Source organism: Neoarius graeffei, chromosome 4 (assembly GCF_027579695.1).
Source record: "Neoarius graeffei isolate fNeoGra1 chromosome 4, fNeoGra1.pri, whole genome shotgun sequence".
Classification (NCBI taxonomy): domain Eukaryota; kingdom Metazoa; phylum Chordata; class Actinopteri; order Siluriformes; family Ariidae; genus Neoarius; species Neoarius graeffei.
Window position 1 is genome coordinate 104754593 of NC_083572.1, and position 14543 is coordinate 104769135.

The window sequence follows — 14543 nt, forward strand, 5'->3', positions numbered from 1 at the left end:
CCTGCCTCAAGTGGAGGAGTTTAAGTATCTCGGGATCTTGTTCACGAGTGAGGGAAGGATGGAGCATGAGATCGACAGGCAGATCGGTGCAGCCTCCGCAGTGATGCGGTCGCTTTACCAGTCCGTCGTGGTGAAGAAGGAGCTGAGCCAAAAGGCGAAGCTCTCAATTTACCAGTCGATCTACATTCTGACTCTCACTTATGGTCATGAGCTTTGGGTAATGACCGAAAGAACAAGATCGTGGATACAAGCGGCCGAAATTAGTTTCCTTCGCAGGGTGGCTGGGCGCTCCCTTAGAGATAGGGTGAGAAGCACAGTCACTCAGGAGGAGCTCGGAGTAGAGCCGCTGCTCCTCCACATCGAGAAGAATCAGCTGAGGTGGCTCGGGCATCTTTTTCGGATGCCTCCTGGACGCCTCCCTGGGGAGGTGTTCCAGGCATGTCCCCCCGGGAGGAGGCCCTGGGGAAGACCCAGGACACACTGGAGGGACTATGTCTCTTGGCTGGCTTGGGAACGCCTCGGTGTTCTTCCTGAGGAGCTGGCTGAGGTGTCTGGGGAAAGGGAAGTTTGGGCTTCCATGCTTAGACTGCTGCCTCCGCGACCCGGCCCCGGATAAAGCGGAAGAAGACAAGATGAGATGGTTGTCAAGGCAACATGATGTCACACATCAGAGATGTAAAACTTTCGCGCTAGTGAGCAACTGGGACAATTTGTAAACAAACATGGCCATCAGGTTTGCTTTGTTAAATATGGAAGATTTTGAGAGAATTTTGAAAGAGAAAGGCACGTTGAACACCCGGCTGTTTTTTTTTCGTGGTATATCAGATATATTTCATTCAGCTACTCATCTTCGACTTGTTCAGTATCATGCTAGGTGAATGGAATATATCTGATATACCACTCAACACCAGCCAATATTATTTAAATACGTCACTCAGATCCGCGATGTATTTTATATGAAAAATGCATGTTTTTCAACACGAGAAGATAAACTTCATATCTTCAAGCCAGCATGTGATTTTCTTTTTATTATATCGACACAGTCACAAACAAAAAGTCCCCAAATTTATCAGCGATTTCCTTACGAGTGACAGATAGTCAAGTTTATTTGTATAGCGTTTTTAACAGTAAACATTGTCGCAAAGCAGCTTTACAGAATTTGAAGGCCTTAAAACATGAGCTAATTTTATCCCTAATCTATCCCCAATAAGCAAGCCTGTGTCGACGGTGGCAAGGAAAAACTCCCTCAGACGACATGAGGAAGAAACCTCGAGAGGAACCAGACTTAAAAGGGAACCCATCCTCATTTGGGCAACAACAGACAACATGACTATAACATTAACAGTCCTAACATAAAGTCAGCTTCGTTGATGCTAGAGATTTATGTCACAGTTTTGGTTCTCCATGTCCCAAATGGAGCTCGTATGAAAAATACAAGTGGTGTATTTCCCAGTAAAATACTCATGTCTGTAACCTCCTGGGAACCAAGAAAAAAATGTGTCTCTCAATTTCTCTTTTGTTGTGATTTCCTTACTAAGAATTTCCCAGCAACCCTCCTAGTCACATGATATATCACTGGAAAGCCCAGGATGTACTCTTTACAAGACACCAGGATTCAAGTGAATAGCTTGAAAGAGAAGAGGGTGTGCACTAGGGTGGTCCCGAAATGTATGGGAAAAATTATTTTTTACCAAAACACTCCGACCACCCTACCATTTTTTTACATAGGCTAAAAGAAGGCAACAAGCAACATTTCAGAAAAATTGGTTAATATTTAGAAGTGCCACACGAGGTTCCAAATCAGGTTAAGCCATTAAGATTAGTTGGTGCATAGACTGTTGCAGAAAAGATCTCAAACCCCCAAAAAGTCACAGTTCTCGAGGGAATATGCCACTTCTATGAAAAAGAAGAGGCAGGAAGAGTTTATAGACTGATAGAAGGTTAACTTTCATGCACCAAGGGGTTCTTAAACAATGAGCACTGATCGTAATATGCTGACGAAGTTGTGAATGTTTTTCTTTCTGTGTTTTTCAGATGGCTAGCAACAGTAATATGAGTACAAGTAGTACCGGTGGTGCAAAGCACAAAACCAGAAAGGACAATTATGTTTGGTTAATTGGTCCCACTTCCAAGGAACTGTCTGGGAGAAAGCTTCCTTAGTGTGTTCTTTTATCTCCACAAGATACCATAATACCGAAGGCTTTAGAAAATCACAGACAAGTAATAGCTATTGTTACTTTGAACACAGGAAGTTATATTACTGTATTGTTTGTATTAATATGAAACAGTTAATAAGCCACATTATTTTATATTGTGTCTTGAGTGAAAACTTTAATGGCTTTGTGGCACCTCTAAACATTGTTCAATCTTAACCAAATTTCGCACAATAACTTCTTTTAGGCAATGTAAAAAAAAAAGGTAAGGTGGTCGTAACAAAATCCTAAAAAAAAATTTTTGGGACCACCCTAGTGTGCACGTAAAACAAATGTCAACTACAGAGGACACAAGTCTATGGATTGGTTCTCAGGAGGATATAATGTAACTGTAAGTGGATAAAAAAATATCGTGTTAACATTCCTTAATAAATATTGGTAAATTGCTTTGGTGTAAGAGGAATAAAACTTTGGGATATGCTCATGTAGGAAAATAATCAACTCTGCTTCCTCACACTTCCTCGTGCTTATTATTTTCCTTTCACAGCACATCAAGTCTGTTAATCTTTACATACACACTCCTCTCCTGTATGGTTTTTTTTTTAAATTTTGCTTTCTGTGTTTTGTTTGTGGAAGGCACTGAGAAGGAACTCATTAAGGCTTTAATGATTTTGTAAGCTCTATCAGTAACTCAGACTTATTGTTCCTTCGGTGACTATCATTTGAGTTAAAAAAGGGCAAGTCTGTGAAATCCTGTGTATTCATACAGTGCAATGCTGACCTCTCTCTCTCTCTCTCTCTCTCTCTCTCTTGCGGTGGTTTCACACCCACTCACACCTTCATATTTCAGTGAGTGTTGTCATAAAATTGACAAGTTTTGTCATGTCAGAGGTGTGAATTTCTCACAGATTTAAATACAGAGGAATTCCTCATCATTATATTAAGCTGATGAAGGTCTGTGGACGAGCGGTGAAACAGCTTCAGGACTGTAACACACATCCAGTCATTGTGACCCACTGCTCCACACTGTGCTCGAATGTGTCTCATGCGTGGCTGTGTCCCCCAGCAGGAATGTGTCATATGGCAAAGGCTGGAAAGAGTGATGTCACTGTCATTATGCCTGAATCACTGGTCTCTGAGGCTTTGAGGGACGTCTTACACACACACACACACACACACACACACACACACACATGACACAGATAATGTCCTCTTTAAACAGGATACACACACTGCCTTTGTAAACAATTTAGGATTACTGCAGATTAAACCAGATAAAAGTAACTTCTGCACGCACACTCTCTCTCTCTCTCTCACACACACACACACACACACACTGTATTTTATTCCCCTTTATTTCTATTGTTTTTAATTTATCTTATCTATATATTTTTATACTCTCAATGACCTAAGGTACATAAGAATTTCACTGTAATTACTTGTAATTATATGTGACAAATAAAACTTGAACTATTGTCAGCAGTCTTGGTGGAAATTATTTGAAGCTGTTTTGCAGCTCAAAATTCACGGAAAAAATGCAGCAATACCCCTCCCTCACATTTATTATTATTATTATTATTATTATTATTATTATTATTATTATTATTATTAAAAACAATTTTTATTAATAACAATAAAATATCTAATTACAAGAATAATAATAGTAAAACTTTACCTACTGAATTTACAAAAATGCTCATAATAAATAATAAATATTGATTTGTATTGCAAAAAAAATAAAAGTTCGGTATATATACTCTAAAAATCAAAAGTCTATCTAAAGAGCTCCCTCTGCGACTGCAACATCAAAATCATGGCTGATGAGATCGAGTGGGGCTCGTCGTTTGACTCTCGTGCCTCTCAGACAGACCAGGGCTGATCGGAGGAGTGCAAAAGATGTTTTTGCCCTTATCCATGAAATTGTCTGCGCATATTGTTCCCCTTTCTTTGCTGCTATCAGTTCGGCCAATCGACAGTGATACCTATGGCATTCGTCCCCCATTCCTCCTGTTGTTGCAAATATAAGTGGCGTAAATGAGCTGTACTCGACATCCAACACTCTCCTTGAATACAGTCGCTTCTTGTCGGTTTCATGGATGCGATAGACTTGCTGTATTTCCTTGTCTCTATAGGACTCGGCATTAGGGTGGCAAACCCTCACATCAAAAAATGCCGAGCTTTGGGGACCCCAGAAACCGCGCGCGTGAATGTCCAGCCTTGCATCTTGAGCTTTATTGGATCCTCTGTTAAGCTGTTCCCCAGAGATATCTTGAAGAACTGGTTCGATTTCAACGTCACTACACTTATTATTATTATTATTATTATTATTATTATCCCTGTGATGACCTGGCGACTTGTCCAGGGTGTACCCCGCCTTTCTCCCATAGTCAGCTGGGATAGGCTCCAGCTTGCCTGCGACCCTGTAGAACAGGATAAAGCGGCTACAGATAATGAGATGAGATTATTATTATTATTATTATCTTCAAGTACATTAGAATCTGATGTTCTAAAGACCACCTTGCACACGACACATTAGCAAGTTGTTTTTTTAAGTGCATTTTTATTCTCTATCTATCTATCTATCTATCTATCTATCTATCTATCTATCTATCTATCTATCTATCTATCTATCTATCTATCTGTCTGTCTGTCTGTCTGTCTGTCTGTCTGTCTGTCTATCTTTGTCTGTCTATCTGTCTGAATGTCTATCTATCTGTCTGTCTGTCTTTCTGAATGTCTCTATCTTTCTGTCTATCTGACTGTCTGTCTATCCTTTTGTCTATCTTTGTCTATCTGTCTATCTATCTGTCTGTCTATCCTTTTGTCTATCTTTCTGTCTGTCTGAATATCTATCTATCTATCTATCTATCTATCTATCTATCTATCTATCTATCTATCTATCTATCTATCTATCTATCTATCTGTCTGAATATCTATCTGTCTGTCGATCTGTCTGTCTGTCTCTCTAGCTTTGTGTCTGTCTGTCTATCTATCTGACTGTCTGTGTGTCTGTCTGTGTGTCTGTCTGTGTGTCTGTCTGTGTGTCTATCTATCTATCTATCTATCTATCTATCTATCTATCTATCTATCTATCTATCTATCTATCTATCTGTCTGTCTGTCTGTCTGTCTGTCTGTCTGTCTGTCTGTCTTTGTCTGTCTGTCTTCTATCTATCTATCTATCTATCTATCTATCTATCTATCTATCTATCTATCTATCTATCTATCTATCTATCTATCTATCTATCTCTCTCTGTCTGTCTGTCTGTCTGTCTGTCTGTCTGTACATCTGTCTGTTTGCTTGAGCAAAGTTATTTCTCACTTCCTTGCTAGTATCTCCATTAGCTGTTATTCGGGTTCCGAAGTATTGGTATGATTGGACCCTCTCCCATACTTCCCCATTGATTGGAACATGAGTACGGTCCCCTTGTCAACCGTCATAAGCTTTGTCTTCTTTGCATTTCGAGTCCCATTGATTCACACTACTCTCTTTAACAGCTGTAATGCACTGTACTGTATATTCAGTAATACTGCATACTTACTGTAAAGCTTCGAAGTACAGAATTCCACTTGCTTTTACATTTATTCATTTAGCTATTCATTGTACTGTACTATATTTGTGTATTTTTGTATTTATTTATTTACAATACAGTAAATTATATGTATTCAAACAATACTGTACTGCATTTTACTGCAAAACTACCTCACAGAGGTGGCAGAGGGTTAAAAACTTTGAATATTATCCAGTCTCTTGCAATCTGTCTTGGGGGCAAAGGATCACTGGAAGAATGGTACCTTTCTGGTCGGCCACTAGCTTGGCATCCCAGACTGGTCTCCCCTTATCCAGCGGTATGTGATGTGCAATATATGGCCAATTTGTCATCAGCAAGTGGCCACAACAACTAGCTTCTCACATGTCGCAGACCGCATGCTGTGGCTCTTCGCACTGCCCCTAGTTGTTAGCAGAACACAGCAGATCTAAGGGAGTAAACCCCGAAAACAAATCAGGACCAGTCCCTGCTTGGATTAGCCCACTGGTCCTTTCATGTCAGCCTCTCTGACCCAGGCCTGGTGATTTGTGTTTCGTTATGAATCTACTCCAGAATCTGCTCATTGAGGAACACAAGTACGGAAGAGGGCAGCCTACTTGCTCACTACAATGGGGCTAGCAACCCCTTGCAGTGGTACATAACCTGCTACAGACCCACATAAGCAATCACATCACCAACACCTGTGTCGTGGATCTGTGCAGCATAACAGCAAGCATGACGGACCCCGGGTAAAGCCTCGTGGACCCTGTGGCCCTGATCAGCCCAGATCTGCTCGCATGAATCCCAAGCAAGTTAAACTAGCTTGTTGGAATGTCTGGACTATGTCCAACGCAACTTCTACCAAACGCCAGGCCGATCAGCTTTAGTAGCCTTGGAGCTTTAGTAGCCTTGGAGCTCAAGCACCTTAGGATTGACATTGCCTGTCTCAGTGAATGTCAGATACCAGGAGAAGGTGAGTTTGTCAAAGGAGACTACACCTTCCTTCACTCAGGAAGACCACCCGATGATACAAAGCTTGAAGGAGTCGCCATTGCCATTAATAATACCCTCCGCCCCCTTGTGATTAGCTGGAAAGGAATTAGCCCCAGGGTGATGAGCATTAGAAGTAAATTGGACAAATTCATTGCCACAGTTATAAGCATATACCTGCACGCCCCAACCTTCAAAAGACCACCCGAAGAGAAAGCTCTGTTTTATGACCAGTTGTCGGAAGTATTAACATCAACACCCAGACTTGACAGAATTTTCCTACTTGGCAATTTCAATGCTCGTGTAGGAACAGACTCGGAAGCTTGGCCAAATGTGATCGGCCGCCACGGTCTTGGTGACATGAATGAATAGGGCACCTTGCTGCTTGATTTGTGCACCCATTGTGGCCTTTGCATTACCAACACACACTTTTTTTTTTTCTCATGCGGATATTCACAAGGGAACATGGCAGCATCCAAGATCTAAAAGATGGCATACCATCGACTATATTATTGTTAGGCCACATTACAAAAGTGATATCATAGATTCAAGAGTTCACCATAGTGCTGACTGCTGAACTGACCATAAAATGGTGTGTGCACACCTTAATTTTCATTTACATCTATCAGCGCAAAAACGGAAGAGCAACTTGCCAAAGCATTTCAATGTAAGCAAATTGAAAGACCCAGCTATAGCTGAACAGTTGCAAGAAACCATCTGTCAAAGCCTACCAAGTAACCACGCTGAAAACCAGTCCCTTGAGGAGCAGTGGGAGAATCTTCGTGATAATCTATATGCCAGTGTGCTGATCACCGTTGGCTTCCAAAAGTGCAACCATCGGGACTGGTTCGATGAAAATAACCCCACCATTATGAACCTCCTGCACCGAAAGCAAGCTGCTCTCCAAGCTGTCCTCGGCAATGACACCCAGAAAAACAGAGAATGCTACAGACAAGCCAGAAACATCTGCCAAAAGGAGCTTCGCCGTCTTCAAAACCAGTGGTGGCTGGATCGCGCCAAAGAAGTTGAGCAGCATGCAGAAAGGCATGACTCTAGACCCTTCTTCCAATCAGTCAAATTTGTATATTAGTGGCGCCAAAGCGGATGACCAAATGATGACCAAGGCAACCGGCTGACAGAAAAAGACAGCATCTTGGCTCGCTGGAAACAGCATTTCAGCAATCTGCTGAATCAACCTGGAACAGCAAATACTAGCATCCTTGATGAGATAACACAGGAAGAACCACTCAGCGAACTCGTAATACCCCCAACCATCGAGGATGTTAAGTTAGCCCTTGACCATCTGGCCAACAACAAGGCCCCTGGCCCAGACAGTATTCCTGCAGAGGTCCTCATGGAACTCTGGGACCTCCTTCTTTCCATCTGGGAGGAGGAGAGGGTGCCTCAAGATCTGAAAAATGGTAACATCACCATCTTCAAGAAGCAATGCCACTAAACATATCTGTTTAGTCAAGCCTTTTGTTAATGGTGTTTCTGAGGTAAAGGTGTAGATCTGGAGGGTCCTCAGACATAGTGTTTTGGTAAGCTGGGATGTATGGATGCTGTCAGTCCCCACTCGCTTGCTCACTTGAGTTTGTTGATGGTGTAGTGGCTGGCTGCTTTATGTCCCAGGGCTCCCTCATGCCTGTGTTACCTTCTGGCTCTCCCCTTTTAGTTATGCTGTCATAGTTAGTTGCCGGAGTCCCTGCTTGTACTCAGGGATATGTACTCAGTATATGTATACTGTTCCTACTTATTCAGGTGACATTGGGCATACCTAACAACCTGTGTTTTCTCCCCCCCTATCTGTCCCTCTGAGTTACATGTCGGTCCTGGGATCGAGATACTGACCTCTTCTGCTCCTTGGACCTACCTGATCCATCCTGGTGCCCTGTGTCTGGTTGGAGTCTCATCGCATTGCTCCTGTGGAGGGCGGCCCCATGTGGACAGTTGGGGGTCACGCCTGGAGGACGCTCTGGACTCTTGCAGTGGTGCTTTGGTGGCTGGGGACTGTAGTTGACTTGCTGACTTTAGGACTGCAGTTGACTTGCTGACTTTGGGACTACGGTTGTCGTGAACGGTTTTGCGCTTGGGTTTCCATCTGTGGGGGGTTTGTAGTATCAACAAAGCTGACTTTATGTTAGGACTGTTAATGTTAGTCATGTTGTCTGTTGTTGCCCGGATGGGGATGGGTTCCCTTTCAAGTCTGGTTCCTCTCGAGGTTTCTTCATCATGTCGTCTGAGGGAGTTTTTCCTTGCCACTGTCACTACAGATGTGCTCGTTGGGGATAGATTAGGGATAAAATTAGCTCATATTTTAAGTTGTTCGAATTCTGTAAAGCTGCTTTGTGACAATGTTTATTGTTAAAAGCGCTATACAAATAAACTTGACTTTGCTTTAATTGCAGTAACTACTGTGGGATCACACTTCTATCTGTCATCAGCAAGCTATTTGCTCATGTCATCTTGGACAGGGTGTGGCCTTGCATTGAGAAACACCTCCGCGAGGCACAGTGTAGCTTTAGAGGCGGCCGTACGACCAGTGATATGATGTTCGCTATCTGGCAGCTTTTGGAAAAGTGCCGAGAACAACATCATGAACTGCACGTAGTCTTCGTGGGCTTAGTAAAGGCTTTTGACATGGTTAGCAGACCCCTTATGTGAGCACTACTGCAGAAGATCAGAATCCCTCCCAAAATAGTTAACATCATCCAAAGCTTTCATGACGGTACGGAAGCGAGAGTACTGGTTGGTGGAGAATTCTTTCAATGTAACCAATGGCCTTCGTCAAGGATGCATCCTAGCTCCCATGCTGTTTATCCTCTTCTTCTTGTTTGTCCTCCAACATGCCCATAAATCCATCAGGGAGTTCGGCGTGGAGATAAAACACAAGCGTTTCAATCTTCAGCAGGCTTTTCAATCTTCAGAGACTCAAAGCTAAGTTGACAGCGACTTCAAGACTCGACGACTTTCTCTATGTGGATGATGCTGCATTGGCTACCAGAACTGTGGAGTCCTTACAGGAAGGCATCTCGGCATTGAATAAGTCTTGCAGGGACTGGGGTCTGACAATCATCAAGCCTAAGACAGAAGTAATGTATGTTCAGTGTTACCAACCACCCGTCATCACCATCAATGGGTCTGAGCTAAAATGCACCCAAACATTTACATACCTTGGAGGCAATCTGTCTGACGATGCAAGCCTCGACTTGGAAATCCAGTGATGAGTGTGCCGTGGTGCAGCTGCGTTTAGTGCACTTCGAACTAGGTGCTTCAACAGAAGGGGGCTTACCTTGTCTACCAAGCTGACTGTATATAAAGCCATTGTTCTACCCTCACTCCTCTATGGATCCGAAACGTGGCCAACGTTAGTCCACCACATCCGAAGACTAGAAGCATTCCACCAAAGATCGTTTCGGCAAATAATGAATGTCAAATGGTGGCACCGTGTGACAAACCAGGGGATTCTAGAACGTGCCAACTCCACTACCATCGAGACCATGCTTCATAATAACAGACTTCGCTGGTTGGGCCATGTCTCACGGATGAGCGACTCCAGAATACCCAAACAACTGCTTTTTGGGGAGATCAAGCTGGGTAAATGCGACAGGGGGCACCGAGTACAACGGTGGAAAGACTGCATTAAAGAATACTTGTGACTTTTTGGGATTGACAGCAAAAACTGGTACAAGACCGTGCAAGATCGACATGAGTGGAGATGTGCTCTCTACTCTGGCAAGAAGCTTTGTGAAGACGGCCTCCAATCCTGGGCAGCAGAACGTCGCAGGAGGAGGCACCAAAGGGCTAACAAGGGTCCCCCATTGTCATGAAGTGACGGGGACCATAAGTAAGTAAGTTAGTAAGTAACTTGCAATCAATCCCCCCCAACACACACACAGTAATATGTAACTTTGTAGTATTGACAGTGTTATATCACACAGAAAAAAATGCTGTCTTGTGCATTTTCAGTCAGTGTTTCCAAAATCCTAGTCACAGTTTCATTAGAAACTGTTCTATCGATAAAATGACTTAGCATTTTGACGATCTTGTTCATAAACAATGGCGCAAGGACTCATCATTCTGATGGCACTGACAGTTTCATTGGCATCAATATTTGCTTTTAAGATGAAGCATTTTGATCAAGTGACGTGCTCTTCCAGGTTATTCACTGCGTTTTACAGTTTGCACACACCATTTCAAGAAATGCACTTACTGTTGCGCAAACGTTAATGATGATTCGAGAAGTGTGCCAAAGCAACGTAGATGTTTTAAATGATTAACACTCAAACTGAAAGCAGGAAAATGACAACGAGCCAATTTTTTTTTTGCTTACAGTTGTCATTCTTATCACGTTTCATCATTATGTGAAGTGAAACGAAGCGTGCGTGTCTCAGTGCTCGCAGAACTGAAGTGCTGTCACACATCGAAGCCTCTCTGCATGCTCAATTTACTACACCACGCTCACAAATTCCTCTACGTACATGCAGTTCACTGCATTTTTGTGCTGTTTTTTTTATTTTTAATCGCCATGCTGACTGGTACTGCTCTGTGCAACCCTGAGTGCGTGTTCACAGAAGTCATAATCAGTGACATTTATCAGCATTATATGAAAAAGCTGCCGTTTATGAGTAAGAGCAGTCCACAGCCAAGTCAACCACTTATCTGATACAGTGAATAGATGCTGTATAAACTCCCTCGTTCCACGTACGTGTGGTTATATTTTTTATTTATTCAAAACTGAGATGTAGATCCTGTAAAATGTGTTAATCTTAGTTTTTTTTTGTAAGAGTGCAGGTTTAGATATCTGTAGGTATTTAGTGATTTCACTGTGTCCTACATACTTTGACCTGTAAAGTTGTCAGCATTTCAGAGAACTTTGTTCAATATGAGGAGGAGGAGGGCATGTTCACAGTCATAGCCAAGAACAAAGTCTCTCTCTCTCTCTCTCTCTCTCTCTCTCTCTCTCTCTCTTTCTGTAAATGGAAATGGAACTGTCAGTGGACCTTAGAGCGTCTATGTCTTTTTTTTTTTTTTTACCTGTTTTGCAGATGTTCCACAATATAAATGGACAAAAAGTATAATGTCATTCTTCAATAAATCAAATCTTGCAAATCGTTGGTAATTTGCTCTGACATAAGAGGAATAAAACACTCCTGGATGTGCTCTAATAGGAAGCTGATAAACAGGAAGTACAAGAACATATTTTGGATTTATTTATTTATTAAAAAGTGTTTATGTGGCCTCCATTATTAAACAAAAGTAGAGATATGGTCATAAAAAGCCTAAAGACTGATTTAAAGCTAGACGGCCTTTCGATTTCATAAAACCAGTGAAATTTAGTTCCCTCTGAAATGTGGTCATTGTGAGATGTTTATTTCTGTAATATCTCACAAAATATCAGGCCATTCTGTGGCTGGGAAGTTATTTAATTTGAGGGGATTAAAGCAAATAATGCACATGAAATCGCTCGCTTCATGCAGTCAAGCAGACAGAGGAAGTCCGTGTGCGCATGCGCAGGTTTACCTTCTTCTTTTTCTTCTTTTGGGTTTTACGGCAGCTGGCATCCACAGTGCTGCATTACTGCCATCTACAGGTTTACCTTTGAGCGTGCACTGACAGTTCCATCATTCTGTCGCTAAACGAACAGCTGATCACACCGAGGTGCTCGCTGAGCACCCATAGTTATTAGTTTGGTCCTGCGTTTCCTTTCCTTCATATATAACATAACGTCTTTTCTTCTCGCTTTCACGTTTCATTCACACACTCACGTCCTCCATTTTTCTCTCCTGTTTCAAATTTGTATCCCACAATGCCTTGTGTGAACAGGGAAAGCCCACCACATGATGCATGATGTAGTATCTTGAATTGGGTCATGGTGAAGCATGAAAAAATAGTGGAGAATTTCGGGCCATATAGTGTTAAATTCATTAATTGTTCTATTTAAAAAAAAAACAAATACAATTTGAAGTTGTGGGTGGTAAAAGAGAGCAACTGGACTTGCTTGAAGATTCTTGAAGACGTTTCACCTCTCATCCGAAAGGATTGCTTTTCATCCATGAGAGGATAAATACCTGATACTCCCTATTCGTCAGACAGAACTGTAGAAGCCTTTCGAATGAGAGGTGAAACATCTTCAAGAATCTTCAAGCAAGTCCAGTTGCTCTCTTTTACCATCCACAGTTTACTATGACCTGGATGACTGAGAATCTTCACAGACAACATTTTAAATCTGTGATTCGAATTCAGTAGCTTTTGGTCACTAAACAAAAATAATTAGGCGTCTGGGAAATTCTTTTTTATGACTTACACTTGAAAAATCTGAAAGGCAGTACAGCTTTAAATGAGTGCTTGTGCGTTTTGTGAATCATCTGCACATGTTGTGGGATCTCCATGAGCAGGAATTCACTCACCTTTGACTGAAAAAGCTCATGAAAGCTTTCTACAAATTATGTTTAAGACTTCCATAGATTTCAGGGTAAAATATTCAGGACCAGAGGATTCCTTTAATACTTGTGTTCATGGTGGAAGCTGTTAAACCTGTGGATGAGGACTGAAGCCCTGGGAGCCAGGTCTTTGTTAAATAACATTTAAATAACGTGGACTGAGAATATACACAGAGAGAGAGAGAGAGACACACACATGGGAAGAGATGGACAGACAGACAGACATGAGAAGACACACAGACAGACAGACATGGGAATACACACACAGACAGACAGACATGGGAAGACACACAGACAGACAGACATGGGAAGACACACAGAAAGACAGACATGGGAAGACACACAGAAAGACAGACAGACATGGGAAGATAGACAGACATGGGAAGACAGACAGACAGACAGACAGGCATGGGAAGACACACAGAAAGACAGACAGACATGGGAAGATGCACACAGACAGACAGACAGACAGACATGGGAAGATGCACACAGACAGACAGACATGGGAAGATGCACACAGATAGACAGACATGAGAAGACATACACAGACAGACAGACATGGGAAGACACACAGAAAGACAGACAGACAGACATAGGAAGACACACACAGACAGACAGACATGGGAAGACACACACAGACAGACAGACATGGGAAGACACACAGAAAAACAGACAGACAGACATGAGAAGACACACAGATGGACAGAGAGACATGGGAAGACACACACACACATAGATAGACATGGGAAGACAGACAGACAGACAGACATGGGAAGACAGACAGACATGGGAAGGCACACACAGACAAACAGACATGAGAAGACATATACAGACAGACAGACATGGGAAGACACAGACAGACAGATATGGGAAGACAGACAGACATGGGAAGACAGCCAGCTAGACAGACAGACATGGGAAGACACACAGAAAGACAGACAGACAGACAAACATGGGAAGACACAGACAGACAGACAGACAGACATAGGAAGACATAGACAGACATGGGAAGACACACAGACAGACATGTCGAGAGAGAGAGAGAGAGACAGACTCTTTCAGAGTAATTAGTCAGTTTCATATACATGTCTGTATATGAGTTATCAGGTTGATCAGGAGCATGTCAGTGTTTTGGAGTTAAACCGATTCCTCTGCATGCAGTCGCCTCAAACATACTGAAACTGTTTCCATAGCAATCCATCCCTATTGTAGATCTTATTCCCATGGCAACAAGAAGAGAGGAAATGAGATTGTAGGGCAGCTGGAAAAGTACTGATTTACTCCCCCCCCCCCCATCACACACACACTCTCTTCCACATGCAGCACGTGTCCTGACACCTGCTAATTTTGTTCAGAACAGAAAGCCTTGTTGGGTTTTGTAATTTCAAGTGCTTTCATATACACTGTGTTTAGTGTGGGTTCCTGGAA